Source organism: Pogoniulus pusillus, chromosome 17 (genome assembly GCF_015220805.1).
Source record: "Pogoniulus pusillus isolate bPogPus1 chromosome 17, bPogPus1.pri, whole genome shotgun sequence".
In the NCBI taxonomy this organism is placed as follows: domain Eukaryota; kingdom Metazoa; phylum Chordata; class Aves; order Piciformes; family Lybiidae; genus Pogoniulus; species Pogoniulus pusillus.
In genome coordinates this window covers 22,230,208-22,247,373 of record NC_087280.1, presented here as the reverse complement: position 1 = coordinate 22,247,373, position 17,166 = coordinate 22,230,208, and the positions used below count along the sequence as shown (strand labels likewise).

General features: G+C 49.4%; 1 protein-coding gene across 7 annotated transcripts in view; it reads right to left on the bottom strand.

Moving 5' to 3' along the window:
- Window positions 1–16,709, bottom strand: part of AKAP13 (A-kinase anchoring protein 13) — a 286,571-nt gene extending 269,862 nt beyond the window's left edge. For all 7 annotated transcript variants that reach the window (XM_064158064.1, XM_064158065.1, XM_064158062.1 and 4 more), the window contains exon 1: window positions 16,505–16,709. The gene's annotated coding sequence lies outside the window, so the exon portion shown is untranslated. The remainder of the gene's footprint in view (window positions 1–16,504) is intronic.
- Window positions 16,710–17,166: the final 457 nt, after the last annotated feature.

Sequence of the window (17,166 nt, the reverse complement as noted above, 5' to 3'; positions counted from 1 at the left end):
TGATGGGAAAGGTTTAATTTCACATCAGCTTTATGATCCACAAAGTCCTTTTTGAGCCCCCAGCAGAAGAAAAGGGCAGGGGGTGAGGATAACCCATTTCTACTCAAGTCACTAGTTGCTTGAGCTTCTGAAGAGGTTCTGTACTTCAAAATGTATAAGCTACACACTCTGTATCGAGTTTCTTTTCAAGTGCCTGCTGCTGAACATTGCCCAGACAGGGAAACTTCACTGCTAGGGAGTGCAGGGCTCCTCTCCCACCACCACTACCACGGGACACCTTCCTTCTCGAAGTAAACCAGACACTACTGCTATTTATGGATCCTGTTGCAGAACCAGACAGGCTTCCTATTCATCAGTGTGCAAAGAGGTTTTATTCCGTGGCATGGAGAACAGATTTAAAATAAGGAGGGGGGGAGGGCAAAAAAAAAAAAGTCCTGATGTTCTGCTGCCTTACTTCAAAGAAATACATAGTTGGAGAATCGATAAGGAACAGCAATAGGTGCAAATGAAAGCTGATCACAGGAGAATGGATTTTCTTTTGCTTTTAAAAAGGCAATTTAAAATCAGTTTCTAAAGGGTTATTAGAGGAAATCAAACACCCATAGCTGATGTACCAAGAGACAAAGCTCCAGGAGAACATCAGCTCCACCACTCCCCCACATCCAGGGAACACAACCATGAAAGCCAGAATCAGGGTTCCCAGAGCCAAAACTGCATTCACCAGCAACGCTTTTAAACATTAACACTGCAGAGTCCACTGGCTTGCCCTGGGTTTAGTGGGAAGCAAGACTTTGTTCTTGCAGAGATTTTCATAGAAGCACCTTTGCATTTAAAACACCAACTGCAAACGCATCTGCTATTCAGATCAAGCGCCCAGAAGCAGGTCATTTGATATGCAACGAGTTCTACAAAGCTCTGAAAGAGCCCAAGGGCATTTGGAAGGGTACGTGCAAGTTGAGAATAAGTCTATTCTTAGATTATCTCCCTTTGGTGTTTCCTATAGTCCTTTTTTTTTCCTCTCTCCCCTCCTACTCCTTTGAAAAAAGTTGCTTGGTTATTAGGTACAAAAATAAAACCCCTAACAAAAAATCATGGAAGAACCTGTTCTGCAAGGCATATGAACAAAGCAGGAGTTCCCCAAAAAAGAAAAGCTCATTCAAAAGTATGTAAATATTAAGGCTGGTAACACAAACAATAAAACCACAGGAAACACAAGAAATTAAGAATAGATCAGGACTTACTCGGTTTCCTACCTCTGGATAGAGAAGCACTTCTGAGCTGGATGGATCAGAACATTTATTTTCTGAAGAGCACACTGGGGAGTTGACACAGGTGGTTGAAAGAGGCAAGCAAAGCTCCGGGTCTGGTCTAATCCTCACCAGTGCTCCGCACCAGGCAAAGACACTGACGGTCAACCAAGGCAACGACATCAAGGCTGGCACATCAAGGGAGCAGTGCCCAACATCCTGCACCGGGCAGGGAGTTAACACCGCAGCAGTGCTCAGCATCCTGCACCGGGCAGGGAGTTAACACCGCAGCAGTGCTCAGCATCCTGCACCGAATTAACACCGCAGCAGTGCTCAGCATCCTGCACTGAATTAACACCGCAGCAGTGCTCAGCATCCTGCACTGAATTAACACCGCAGCAGTGCTCAGCATCCCGCACTGAATTAACACCACAGCAGTGCTCAGCATCCCGCATCAAATTAACACCGCAGCAGCGTTCACCACCCTGCACCAAGCAGTGAGTTAACACCGCAGCACTGCTCAGCATCTTGCACTGAATTAACACCGCAGCAGTGCTCACCATCCTGCACCGAGCAGTGAGTTAACATCGCAGCACTGCTCAGCATCCTGCACCGAGCAGCGAGTTAACACCGCAGCACTGCTCAGCATCTTGCACTGAACTAACACCGCAGCAGTGCTCACCATCCTGCACCGAGCAGCGAGTTAACACCGCAGCACTGCTCAGCATCCTGCACCGAGCAGTGAGTTAACACCACAGCAGTGCTCAGCATCCTGCACCGAGCAGTGAGTTAACACCGCAGCACTGCTCACCATCCTGCACCGAGCAGCGAGTTAACACCGCAGCACTGCTCAGCATCTTGCACTGAACTAACACCGCAGCACTGCTCAGCATCCTGCACCGAGCAGTGAATTAACACCGCAGCACTGCTCAGCATCCTGCACCGAGCAGTGAGTTAACACCACAGCAGTGCTCAGCATCCTGCACCGAGCAGTGAGTTAACACCGCAGCAGCATTCACCACCCTGCTCCGAGCAGCGAGATAACACTGCAGCAGCGCTCACCACCCTGAACTGAACATTTGCTAACTTCAAAGAGAAGTTCACAAACAGGCTTCACTCCTTTGTCTTCCCAGCACACTGCTTACTGCGCAGGACACAGAACTGCTCTTGACTGAGGAACAGCTTTGCTAATTCTGCAGCTGAGCAAGGAGCAGAAGTGACAATTAGTTCCCAACACACAGGGTGGCCCACGCCATAGCTACTCCACAACTTTTCCTGTCTGGAAGGCACCTATTCAGAGCTCGCCAGTGTATTCCTCAGCTCAGGTGTATTCCTGAACTCCCCCATTGCTGCTGGGCTCTTGTCTAGCGGCATCCCAACAGCACTTTCCCTCTTTTCCATCATGGAATATTTTTTTCCTGGTAAGAAGCAATACAGTCCCACCCAGACTGACATTTCTCACGCAGGAGTTCAAACTACCTGATTTATCATGAGGAGTCCCTGCCCATGGCAGGGGATTGGAGCTATATGATCCTGGAGATCCCTTCCAGCCCTAACAACTCCGATTCTATGATTCCATGACAATGCTGCTCTGCTTGAGCATCAAGGCCACATTAACACAGGCAGGTCCTCATTGCAACGTGCACCAAACACTACAGCATGTCTCCTCCTTTATCCAGTGGCTCACATTCACATCCAGCATTATCTCAAGAGTCAAAACAAAAGCTCACAAAGAACATTTATTTCCTTCAGTGCAAGCACCAAGTGATGTAGCATTGTGCAAGAGGGAAGAGTTGGTTTGTGTGACCAGAAGTTACAACGAGCCGATAATCACTAGGTGACTAAAGATAAGATCCAAGGGAAGCAGGGCTCACAGATATGCACCTGAGCACTAGGGAAAGAGGGTATGGAACAGCTTCCAAAAGAAAGGAGGAGTTTGGTTCTCCTTGGTTCATGAATTCTGGGATGCACTGGATTCTGAACACCTATAAACCAAGAGCGTGGGTAGGCGAGTTGGAGCGGCACCAGACTTAGCACCATGCTGGTGTGCTTGCCAGTAGGGATGCCCACCTGCTGAGACAGCAGCCCACCAGCTCTGCCAGCTACACATCTCATGAGCTCTGCTGGCCAGGGGGATAGGGTGAGCATAGCCTGCCCATTGATCAATAGAGCTACTTGGGATTGTTTCTCATGTCTTATTCAGCACTGTAGTTTCTCCCTATGGTTACAGCAGGTGAGCCATAGGTATACAACTTTCCTGTGATGGTTTTAGTGTTGAAGCTAGAAGTATTGAAACTGTACCCAGACAGGGGTACCCATGTGTCAGAGCATTCCCTAGCCCTGAAGAACTCACTGCAACACATTCTCCAAAGACAAAAAAAGAGGCTGGCAGTGTGCAACCTGGAGAAGAGGAGGCTCAGGGGGGACCTCATTGCTGTCTACAACTGCCTGAAGCGAGGCTGTAGCCAGGTGGGGTTGGTGTCTTCTGCCAGGCAACCAGCAACAGAACAAGGGGACAGAGTCTCAGGTTGTGCCAGGGGAGGTCTAATCTGGATGTTAGGAGGAAGTTCTTGCCAAAGAGAGTGATTGGCATTGGAATGGGCTGCCCAGGGAGGTGGTGGAGTCGCCGTGGCTGGAGGTGTTGAAGCCAAGCCTGGCTGGGGCACTTAGTGCCATGGTCTGGTTGATTGGCCAGGGCTGGGAGCTAGATTGGACTGGATGAGCTTGGAGGTCTCTTCCAACCTGGCTGATTCTGATTAACAAGACTTCTTGGGCCGTGTGGAGGAAGGATGCTCTAGTTTCTTCTGGCACTGAAATAACACAAAGCCAATACAAATACACACAGGTGGGGGTCTTCTTTGCAGACAATTATGCTAGATATGTTTGGGGTTTTTTAATCTCTACCAAGAAACATTGGCAAGATCAACTCCTCACTAAAAACTGGCAAAGACTTCATAATAGTTCCTGGAAAAGCTAAAAAAAAAAAGAGAGACAGACTCTAAGCAGAGCATTAAAACAACCTCTTAAAAGTTTTAATGATTTTGTCAGGCATTGCAAATGTTAACTCTGTTCACATAATGCAACTGTGCAGCAGCTCTGTATCATTTATCTGCCACGTCATAGAACTGTCATAGCAAGGGGGTTGTGTCACACAAATAATCCACTAAAGGCTAAAAAGAGCACACTCATGTTTTGTGGCTTCAGGATATCTAAGTTTCCAAGCACTTTCTTGCCACAACTCTTCCATCTTCCTCAAGTAGTTCTGAATTTTCATTTTGAGACTTACTCTCCACTTACTGAAGTGTTTTCCTTTTAGATGCCTGCTGCAAGCTGTTGCTGGGCGAGGATCTCTTATTAGTCTCAAACGACCCAGTGACTTCTGAACTTTGAGATTATAAAGCAAGAAAGTTACTGAACACTAACATGCAAGTCGATTGGCTAAGAAAAAAGCAGCACAAAGTCCTGCCAAAAATCCTGGCTAATCTGATAAAGCAAAAACCAGGGAGGTCTAAACACTAAAACACAGCAGGTTGGGGAGGGATTTTATTTTAAATAGACCAAATTCCAGCTGCAAAAGGAAGGAGATCAACATTCAGCAGGGCACCTCTTTAGCTGTGACATCTGAAGACACCACGTTTCACCACCTTGAAGGTACTGCCCCTAAGTAAATTGCAAGAGAAGAACTCAAAAATCAGGGGGAAAATCTAGGAGTAACAGGTGAATTCCATGGGGATTGGCAAACGTTGTTTGTAGTCTGGCTGGAAGGAGGGAGAAACAAACTAAGGAAAGGTACGTGACATGCAGCCAGTTACCATCTAAGTGCTCCTTTGATTCTCCCACTTTCAATGCACTTAAACAATTAATCCTCTTAACATCCATGCAAGCATATTTATTACCCCCAGTTTGAGCTTGTAAGCTCTCCCAGCAGAGAGCTAGTTCTTTTCCTAGCTTAATACATGGCTCAGGAAATATGGACTAAGGCCATTTTAACCGTGGAACAGCTGCCAAAAGCTCAGCTCCCAGGACCCCACTCCCCTCCAGCACCTCACAAAAGATAGGAGCAAGATACTCCCCCAAGAGCATATCTTTAACCTAGTCAAGAGCACTTGTAACCTAGTTAAGTGCTCAAATCTCAGCCTCCACACTATGTGCATTCTTCTTCAGGCTACATTACCAAAAGACTTAGTCAAAACCTATCAGCTCTGGCCAGGCTGGAAAACTAGCTCCAGATTTTGGAGGTTGCCATGTCCCTGTTCCACAGGTGGATTCACACTCCCATGCCAAAGCCAGCAAGACTCCCCTCAGCACACAAACACAGAATGGGGACTGACACAGACCCCAGCATCTTCCTAGGACAGAGCTGAAGATGATGTGTATTTATTTCCCTGTTGGCAACCATTCTACTTAGTACTAACCTGCAGTTAGAAACATCTGCAGCCGTGTTCCAACCCTGCATTGTGCAGAAGTGTAGAGAATCACCTGGCCCTTGTGAAATGAATACTTATTACACCAAGCTTTTTTACAACTGTATGTATAAAAGGGGGTTAGTCTTTACTCCTCAGCTGATAAAACCTGCCTTCTTTGCAGCTGCTGGAAAAGAAGCTATAAACATTTAATGCAGCAAGAGGTTTGTTCACCACCTCTTGTGTTCCACTGTGCTCTTAGACGATGAGCACTCATCATAAAAATGGGTGGAGTGTCTACAAACCACTCAACGATGGAAAAAATGAGTCCCATGCTCAAGAGAAGCTCCTGCACAGGCTGGAAACCCCACTGCACCAGAGTGCTGTCATCGCTTCCCCCCACGGGAAGTCTTCCAGCCTCGGATACAAACAGCTGCTACGTAACACACGAAACACTTTTCATCTCCACAGTCACCCTCTGCACCAACTCAAAGACCTTCAGAGCAGAACTAGAGTTCAAACTCATTCATCTTCAGTTTGGTTTTGAAACCATTAAAAGCCAGCCCTCCTCAAGTGCAAAGTGCAGCCTTTACAACGTCCAGTGCCGTCAGTACCGCGAGCTTGTGGCTGCGGGGAAAGATTTATGGTAGCAGGGAATGAAAGAACAGCAAAATTCATCACGTAACATTGGAGGTACATCTCACCAGCAGCCTCGCCCCCCCAGCTGACTCTCAGAGTGGTATTAACTCAAAAGGGCAAGTCCCAGCTTTGCTGCCACCTTACTTGGGGGTTTGCCAATTAGGAAGCGAGCTGTGCTGTGCACGAGCTCATGTGACACAAGAAACTGCTCTGTGTAAGGGTCACATCTGGGCATCCTGCCTCCCCTTCCCCCCAAAAAATAGCTCACTTCTCCCCTTCCCTTAACATCTGCTTCCTCCATCTGAGCGCTCATTGTCCCGCTGCTATTACGGGACCAAAGGCTCCAGCATCCCAGAGGAAACTCAGGAGGGAAGCCAGAGTATAAAGCAAGCAAGGCTCATTCACTTCAGCTATCTCACAACTCGGCATCCCCTATTTTCCTCTCTTACTATTGACAGCAGCTTCCAAGATCTGACCAAGTGTTGAGAGCTGCATGTGCTAGGAAGCCAAAAGGTGCCACACATCCTGGTAATGAACCCCATCGTGCCCACAGATCTGGCCAAGTGTTGAGAGCTGCATATGCTAGGAAGCAAAAAGGTGCCACACATCCTGGTACTGAACCCACTGTGCCCACAGACACTAGCACAGACGGCTAACATTGCTCTTACACCTCCCCAGAGACCCACAAGCAACACCATGAGGCAGGAACCAAGGGCAGACATACAGTGGTCTGACCCAGAATAGCTCTTCGTGTGGTTGCAAAGGGAGGAATTTGACACAAGCAGCAGCAGCTCTACACTGCCCTAAATCACAGCAGCACAGAAAGCATCCTTCCCACAGTCCAACACCAGAGACCTGGCAAAAGAAGTCTTTGGACAAATCCATCTTCAGCACTGACTTCCATTAGGTGTTTTTTATCCCCTGCAGGAAGTGGCTGTGCACATTCACAGCCCCCTCTTTGGTCTCCTCTACACCAAACAGGGACACCTGCAAGAACACAACAAGTTGGCCAGCATCCATGCATGACACATGCCAGGTGTGTTAATCCATGGAAAAAGAAAGGCTGAGTCAGTAGCCCAAGTCTGAAGACAGCCCAGTTTAGAATACCTGCTCCATGACAAAAATCCTTCTTTGTAATGGTTTTATTATCTGCAGCATTCAAACTTAGAGGAGTTACACCACTGGAGGCAGAGACACATCAGGGAAGAGATTTACTTTCCCAAGCAGCTTTGCCAGAAACCTCAGCTACAATTTAGATGAAGCTACCAAACACGTCACAAGATTTAACATAACTTACTGCCCCAGTCTGCATTAATCATGGTTGATAAAAAGCATAGGGGATTCAAACATGACACATCAAGCAGTCACAATGAAACACTCTTGAGCACATGGGATGTGGAGATGCTGGAGTGTGTCCAGAGAAGGACCACGAGGATGCTCAGAGGCTGCAGCAGCTCTGCTGTGAGCACAGACTGAAAGAGTTGGGGCTGTGCAGTCTGCAGAAGAGGAGGCTCCCAGGGGACCTTCTTGTGGCCTTCCAGGATCTGAAGGAGGATACAAAAAAGCTGGGGAGGGAATTTTTAGGCTGTCAGGGAGTGACAGGACTGGGGGGAATGGAGCAAAGCTGGAGATGGGGAGAGTCAGAGTGGACGCAAGGAGGAAGTTGTTGAGCAGGAGAGTGGTGAGAGGCTGGAATGGGTTGCCCAGGGAGGTGGTTGAGGCCCCATGGCTGGAGGTGTTTCAGGCCAGGCTGGCTGAGGCTGTGTGCAGCCTGCTCTAGGGTAGGGTGTCTCTGGGCATGGCAGGGCGGGTGGAACTGTCTGATCCTTGTGGTCCCTTACAACCCTGACTGATTCTACACCAAATGACATATACCCTTCTGCTTTAAGATGACCACCTTAAATTATGCTCGTGGAGAGTAAGTCTCACCAAAATTCAGACTTGTACTGAAGTTAAGCAGTTGACTTATTTCCCTGAACACTCTTGCAATAAAAACTGAAGCAGCTGCTCTAGAAGAAAACCCTTAAATCCTTCCTTTCACACTGGATCAGGCTGTCACACCACAAATAACACAGAATCGTAGAATCAACCAGGTTGGAAGAGACCTCCAAGATCATCCAGTTCAACATCTCACATTAAACAATAATTTGGGGAAATCTCTCACTGCTTACTTTGCAAATGTAAAGATAAGGCAAAAAATAGGTTCAGCAAAGAGACAAAGGGGTAATGACTTTTGTGAGAGGCAGACCAAGTCACCTGAAGTCAAAAAAATACATACCAAGAGTGGCAGTCAGAAGCTCCTCTGGCAAATGCTGAAGATGCTGCATAGCCTGTTAGAGAATCTCACAAGTACTTGTGGAAAGTTAAGACAGCAGGGATCAGTTGCAACTACCTGCACTCATACATCTTAAACAGTACCTGAGAAGAGCAACTACACAGGATCCAACTCACAGACACAAAGCAGCAGTCATCATGCCAGGATTTCCAACCTCATGCAAGAACCAAACACACAACACCTGCTCGTTTAGAAACGATCACTCTTTTAGTCTAGATGTGAAAATAATTTGTTACAAACTCCTGGAATTATAGAATAATAAAAAAAATGAGAATGGATGATGATTCTGAAGGGATATAAAAGTGAATTCCTGGTCTCTATGAAGGGGGAAAGAGATTCAGTGAAAATACAAGGAGGATAAAGATCACAAAGATGATCCAAGGGCTGAAGCAGCTCTGCTGTGAGCACAGGCTGAGGGAGCTGAGAGTGTTCAGCCTGCAGAGGAGAAGGCTCCAGGGGGACCTTAGAGCTGCCTGCCAGTGCCTGAAGGGATCCTACAGGAAGGCTGCAGAGGGATTTTTCCTGAGGGTGTCTAGAGACAGGCCAAAGGGAAATGGTTTGAAGCTGAGGCAGAGCAGGGTTAGATTGGAGCTGAGGAAGATGTTCTTCAGCAGGAGGGTGGTGAGGATCTGGAATAGGCTGCCCAGGGATGCTAGGGATGCCTCCTCCTTAGGGGTGTTCAAGGGCTGCTTGAGATCTTATCCGACCTGGCAAGTCTAGCTGAGAGGTGTCCCTGCCCACAGCAGAGAGCTTAGGAGTAGATGACCTCTAGGGTCCCTTCCAATCTAAGCCACTCAAGCAAACTTCACTAAATTAACCCCTCCTACAGAATTACCACTTAAACCAGTCTGAATACTACACCTAAGGCCAAAATTCAAGTCCTTTGTCAATTGTGGATGCCAACAAGGTCTACACCACACGAGGTCATCCTGCAACACCAAACCCAACGCCACACACAAAACATGCTTGGAACACACTGTATTTCAAGCCCTCAACACAAGCTCTGTAGCAGCTGCTGACAGCAGTTGGAGGATATTTTTTTCCTTATACTTAATCCAAAGTTTGATGTTTAAATCCAATGTGCAATGTTTGAGAAGTTCTCAGTGAGGCTTTGGTACAGCTCAGTGTTTGGACTGTGAGAACTACATTGCTGTGCCAGCAGGGAACTTAGCTTCTTCCTCACCCCTGATAAAAATCATCCAATAAATGCTTTAGCATTTGATTTTTACTTTGGTTTGGGGTGAGTTTTTTTTTTAGTTAACATATTTAAAACAGTTTGGTTAGACTGCCTGATCATGTCACAACATATCATAGAATCAAGCAGGTTGGAAGAGACCTCCAAGCTCAGCCAGTCCAACCAAGCACCCAGCCCCATCCAAGCAACCAGACCATGGCACTAAGTGCCCCAGCCAGGATTGGCTTCAACACCTCCAGCCACAGCAACTCCACCACCTCCCTGGGCAGCCCATTCCAATGCCAATCACTCTCTCTGACAACAACTTCCTCCTAACATCCAGCCTAGACCTGCCCTGGAACAGCTTGAAGCTCTGTCCCCTTGTTCTGTTGCTGGGTGCCTGGCAGAAGAGCCCAGCCCCATCTGGCTACAGCCTCCCTTCAGGTAGTTGTAGATAGCAATGAGCTCTGCCCTGAGCCTCCTCTTCTGCAGGCTGCACACCCCCAGCTCCTTCAGCCTCTCCTCATAGGGTTTGTGCTCCAGGCCCCTCCCCAGCCTTGCTGCCCTTCTCTGGACACCTTCCAGCACCTCAACATCTCCCTTGAATTGAGTGGCCCAGAACTGCACACAGCTACAACAGAATGAAAGCTGACTTTTGCATCCTATCACACTGCATACTTCTTAAAGAACTGTTTGCTACTTTAAAGTATTTGTGATTACACTTTCTTGCCTTGGTTCTCAACAATTTAGAAGCAGACCTAAAATGGCTATAAAGAGAAAAAATAATGTTTAAAAAGGTTATAAAAATGGCAGGGTTTATCTTTGCCCAGAAGATATCTTCACTCTAGATAAAAATAATTACAGTCTTGGGGAACTTAAAGGAAAAACTCTGACTTCTAGCTGACTGCTTTATCTTAGAAACACATCTATCTCCCATGTCGTCTTCACATGCTATAAAACAGGGATGGGCACCACAGTCAAATGCTTTCCTTGCAGTCAGAAAACCACTTCCAAGGGTGTAGCTCTCCAGAAGCATTTCACTTGATGGAAAACTTTGTCACAGCAGCTGCTCATGAGACCACGTACAAAGACATCAGAAAGGGAACTGATCACAGAGTCTTAAGGGGTCAGAATGGACCCCCCAGAGATTAAGTCCAACTGCCTTGCCAAAGCAGGATCAGGCAGGCTGCACAGAAATGCATCCAAGGGGGTTTTGAAAGTCTCCAGAGAAGAAGACTCCACAACCATCTTTACATCTGATCCAGGTGAGGAAGATATCTTCCCAGTCTCAAACTGCATCAGGTCAGGTTTAGTGTGAACATTAGGAAGAAATTCTTCATGGAAAGAGTGATTGCCATTTGAAATAGGCTGCTGGGAAGTGGTGGTGTCCCCATCCCTGGAGGTGTTTAAGAGGAGGCTGGATGAGGCACTTAGTGCCATGGGTTAGTTAACTAGAAGGGTTAGGTGATAGGTTGGACTGGATGATCCCAGAGGTCTTTTCCAACCTGGGTAATTCTGCCATTCTGTGAAAAATAACTGAAGATACTTTTACCTGATCCAGGTAAAGAATGGAGTTCTGGTTTTTTGCTGAACTGATCCAAGGTATGAATTGTACAGGGGGTAAAAAAAAAATACAAAGAGAAATCTGTCATCTTAACTAGAAGCCATTTCCCAGTCCAGGTCAATGAACAGACATAAACACTTGTACGGCCCAGCCAGGGAACTGAAAGAGGCTGCTTATGCCTACACCAACACACCAAAGATCCTCTGAAACTATAGTCTGAGTTCATAGAATCATAGAATCAACAATACTGGAAGAGAGCTCCAAGCTCAGCCAGTCCAACCTAGCACCCAGCCCCATCCAAGCAACCAGACCATGGCACTAAGTGCCCCAGCCAGGCTTGGCTTCAACACCCTCAGGGGCAGCCACTCCACCACCTCCCTGGGCAGCTCATTCCAATGCCAATCACTCTCTCTGCCAACAACTTCCTCCTAACATCCAGCCTAGACCTGCCCTGGCACAGCTTCAGACTCTGGCCCCTTGTTCTGTTTTCCTGGCAGCAGAGCCCAACCCCACCTGGCTACAGCCTCCCTTCCGGCAGCTGCAGACAGCAATGAGCTCTGCCCTGAGCCTCCTCTGCTGCAGGCTGCACACCCCCAGCTCCCTCAGCCTCTCCTCACAGGGCTCTGCTCCAGGCCCCTCCCCAGCCTTGCTGCCCTTCTCCAAACACCTTCCAGCACCTCAACATCTCTCTTGAATTGAGGAGCCCAGAACTGGACACAGCACTCAAGGTGTGGCCTGAGCAGTGTTAAGCACAGGAGCAGAAGAACCTCCCTTGTTCAGCTGGCCACACTACTCCTGTTGAGTGTCAATGGAAAAGTTTCACCTATGGTGTGCTTCAGCCAGCAGTGCAGGAGGGCACTAAACTCTTTAGGAGCCCTGCGGTGCAGTGTACTTGTCACACAGACATCAACGGAGCAGTCGCCCTGCTGCCGTGACACAGAGCCATGCACACAGAGGCAGAGCTTCTCAAGGAAGAGCTGTGCAGTTTGACTCCAGCAGCAAGTTCCCAGCATAGCTGCTTTCCCTGGACTGCTGCCATCGTGTTTTCCTTATCACTAACCAAAGTAAGTCACCGGCTAACTCCCAGTGAAGTCTTTTGCCTTCTAGATCTGAATAGAGGTCATTTGCAAGGGAGAAAGGCAGGTTTAAACAGCTAACCAGAGAGACAACGTTATGCCACATCCACAGCTTTGTTTCCAAAAGCAACTGAGAAGTGCAGTGCCAGGCTGCAACACCATGACCCAAGTGTTTGACTATTTACCAAGTACAAGGAGTGGCCAGTTCCCTCTCCACAGCAAGATTGCTGACAGCTGTTTTAAAGGAGGAGGGGGGGAAAGTGAAGCCTGGCTAAGCTATTCATAAAATTGTCATTCCATCTAAGACCCCAACAACAAATTCTGATCTAGAAGGGAAAAAGAAAAGTGATGTGCTCCCTGGAAGTGACTGCCCAACAACAAATTCTGATCTAGAAGGGAAAAAGAAAAGTGATGTGCTCCCTGGAAGTGACTGCCCAACAACAAATTCTGATCTAGAAGGGAAAAAGAAAAGTGATGTGCTCCCTGGAAGTGACTGCCCAACAACAAATTCTGATCTAGAAGGGAAAAAGAAAAGTGATGTGCTCCCTAGAAGTGACTGCCCAACAACAAATTCTGATCTAGAAGGGAAAAAGAAAAGTGATGTGCTCCCTGGAAGTGACTGCCCAACAACAAATTCTGATCTAGAAGGGAAAAAGAAAAGTGATGTGCTCCCTGGAAGTGACTGCCCAACAACAAAGTCTGATCTAGAAGGGAAAAAGAAAAGTGATGTGCTCCCTGGAAGTGACTGCCCAACAACAAATTCTGATCTAGAAGGGTAAAAGAAAAGTGATGTGCTCCCTGGAAGTGACTGCCCAGGTGGTACACAACCAGCCCTGATCCAGGCTCCCAACCGGATTATATCCCCCGGGGCAAACCTTCGAGCTGCAACACCCAAAGCCATCAGTTCCTTCACTAAGTCATTCATTAGCTTTATTTATCCTACAGGTGATCAATGCAAGCAAGCAAACACATGAGCACTTGGCAGCATGCAGCACTCAGTAATCACAAGCTGCAGGCTGCAAGGTGCTTCCCACCCCAGCCTTTCGGGTGCCTGCAAACAGGGTGCTGCTGCAAGCCACACAAGCTGCCAACTCCCTGTCCAAGAGGCTGGTAAAACACGGGGCCACAATCACTCAGGGTAAGTATATCATGCCTTTATGGCCTTTTGCTCAACTTCTTAGGGCTTCCTTCCATCAGCACAGCAAACCCAAACCCATAAAGTTCTTCCATACAATTCAGCTATGTGGTTTAGTTCACTTCAGGCTATTTATCACCAGTGTGGGGAACCTCTACAGAAATAACATTTAATAGCACCCAAGTAGATTGCAGAGATAAAGAGCTATAGCAGTAAGCAGAAAAGCTTCCAAGCTGCTTCAGGACTGTTTTAGAGGCAAGCAGATCACCACCAAAGACCTGGCAGAGAAAACTGATACATTGGCGTCCTGGAAGCAGAGTGGAAAATAAATAGGTACAGCAAGTTCTGTGAACAATTTTTTTTCCCCATTAAGTAGTTATCTATTAAAACCATTACGCCAGAAGAAAATTACAGGCAAGTATACACTGCCTCTGTGAGACAGGAGGGTGTGCATACCACCAGCAAACCTAACCCGGGGGGGGTTTTCTGCTAGTATAATTTATTGACCACTGCCTTAGTTCATGCTTTGGATAGAATAGCCAGATTCCTTTAACAGTGCTTAATCCTCCTCTTAGCAGAGCAACATACCCTAGACCAGAACACAGCTTACTCAGGAGCATATCCTGACAAGAGATTAGTAGCAAGTTCTGCATCAGCCCAAGTCTCCAAGCTTTCCCTATATAGACTCTGTTTAAATACATTCATCATCGCACAGGACCTGGCAAAGCTCTGTATCCACAAGAAGCTTTGACTTCTTAACTGTGTTCTCCTCCTTTGATGCTGTGAAGCTGTAAATCAGGAACACTGAGCTCCTTGCCTTTCTTTCTGGCTGCAGTCCCTGACTGGACTCTGTTCCTTTGCCAGGTTCTCACCTCCCGGGCTATGCCAGCCATCCCTTGCCCACTGGAGCCAGGCAGGAGATGCAGGCTGGCATGCAGCATGGCACATCCACACTACCTGCAGGAGACTAGTCATTCAGACTACCTACAAAACCTGTCTGCCTTGCAGAACTCAACATCTGTGCCCTTCTAGCAACAGCCCCAGGCTAGCCTGTCTGCCCAGCACCGTGGTGGCAGACTGGAAGGACAGACAGGAGACCTATTAGGTTCAAGCCATGAATGCAGAAGATAGGTACATGCCAAGGGATAACACAGGTCCAGACGATCCTCACCTTGCCTAACACACCCTTACTCTGCTTACTAAGCTTGGAATAAAACCGAATAGGTAAATAAACAGAAGAAGAAACAAACACACCCAGTGCCAAGCAACAAGCAAGATACTGTCACCATGGAAAGTGACAGCCTGGACCAGAGTGGTCCGAAGCAAAGGCCTTCCAGGTGAATGCTCCTCTAAGTACAGACAGCAGCTTCTGTCCACAGGCATGGATGTCGTGAGGTTAATGCCAATCTACTCCCACTGCTGAGCATCTCCTCTAACACAGCAATCAATGAAGCATTGTACCTTAGGTTTACGGAAGCATGTGGCACTTTGCTCACCTTCGCAGTTCCCCAACCGCTTGGCCAGGGAGTGCGGCAGACGAAAAACACACCCGGCAAGGGGCTGATTTTAAGCTTGAATAGAGTCACCACGAGGAGAAATAATGTAGCCGGGCCCTTTAAAACCGATCACATTAGCCAAAACTCCCAGCACCCAAGACATTCGGGGAGCTCAGACCAACTGTCTAAACTCAGCTCTGAAGCTACATGCTTTACATATTTCTACTGCATCGCATATCTCCGTGAGTACCTCAAGTTTTACGGCTGACAAAGATTACAGAGAACACCACAGCGACCAACTGTCCTGCAAGAGCAGGGCATTTCTAATCCCTTTATCGAGCCCTTGTCTGGTCGCTCCCAACACCACCACTACAGCACACTCTTCAAACAGAACAGAAAACCCACCCCCAAAAAAACCAAACCAATGCTGTTCAAAAAGTGCTCTTCCCTCTCCCCCCCCCTTCCACTTAGCTGCAAAGCCCCACAAAGGACAGTGGAGCACAACCAGTTACAGAGGTCAGCAAAATTGATCTCCACTAATCTCAACTCCTTTATGTGACTGCGGGGATGACACAGAAGGTGGATTAATAAACCCTAACGATTTACGAGTCGAGATACAACTACCCTCTAGCAATCCTCCTCCACAAACTCTTGCGTTTGCTTCAGAAGAGTCTCCACTCCGGGAGTAAAACGGGACAAAAAAAACCCCACGTTACATTTTCAATGAATACGAACAAATGCATAGAAGAGGCCCCACGGTAATGACCCTCTGAGTAATTTCCCAGCCCCACAGGTGAGAAAAACCCACGCGGGGCTCGGCTATAACGCCCAGATCACTTTATTTGCAACAGCCTGAGAGAGAGAGTTGCGTCAGCGAAGCTAGAAGGGGGCTTTTATTGTCAGTACCATTAGTATCAATAGCGAGGATGCGGAGGGAGGCTGGGGGCCAGGCTGGGCAGGGGTGGGTGTGTCTGTGTGCCCGGGCACACACTCGGATCACGCTTCGGGGAGCGAAGCCGCCGCCGCCGCCACCCCCACGCTCGCAGCGCGGGGACCGCGCCCGGCCCCAGCCCCAGCCCCGGCCCCGGCCCCGGCCCGCCGCGCTCCGCCGGCCCGCAGACAATAGCGGCGGGGAGCAGCCGCGTCCGGAAACGCATCCGACAAATTCCAAACGCATCGTCATAAAACAAAAGGAGATAAAGACACGCGAGGGAGACGGGCTGCCCGCAGCGGCTCCGCGCAAAGTTACGCGGAGGAGAAAAGCCCCCGAGGAAGAGGAGGAAGGGCGGGGGGAAACGTGCGAGGACGCGGGAAGAGGAGGGGGGCTCCCGGACGCCCCCTCCCCCGCAGGGAGAGGCCACCCCCCCGCCCCCCGCCACGGACCTCCCCAGACTTTCCGACACCCCTGCGCCCAACTCCGGCGGGGCAGACTCACCGCGGGGGCCCGGCGGGCGGCTTCGCCCCTGGCAGCGGGGCCGGGAGGGAAGGGAAGGGAGAGGGAAGGGGACGGGGAGGGGGGAAAGAGGCGGCCGGGCCGGGTGCTCTCCGCCCGGGGAGGCGGGCAGGAAGGAGGGCCGGGGGCTGCGGGCTTGCAACCTGAGCAGCTCCGCCGCCGCCGCCGCCGCCGCGCCCGCCCCCGCTCCGCCGCCAGCCCGCATGCGCCGCCGCTCCAGCGGGGCCGCCCCCGGGGAGCGGGCGGGGAGGGAGGCCGCGGGGTCGGGGGTTGTTGTATGGCTGAGAGCGGCACCAGCGAAAACTTGCTCCGGTGATGAGGTTCAGCTGCTCTTCCGCCGGCGAAGGCAAGGGCGGGCCGGGCCGGGCGCCCCGGTGCGGGCCCCTCACCTGCCGGCCTGTCACCTGCGCTCCCTGCCTCCCGCGTGCCCGTGCCCGCTTTGCACAGCTGCGGGGGGCGGAGGGGGCTCCGTCTGCTCCTTTGCAGCGCGGTGCTGCCGCTGCGAGAGCACACAGGCAACTTGCCGTGCGGCGGGTTTGTTTCTCTTGCAGGGGGACGCTTCCTCCCCACGCACTAAGCTTCAGCGGCAGGCTGCCTGTTTCGCCCGGGGTCGTGTTCCCAGCGCTGCCACCTCCGGCAGTTGT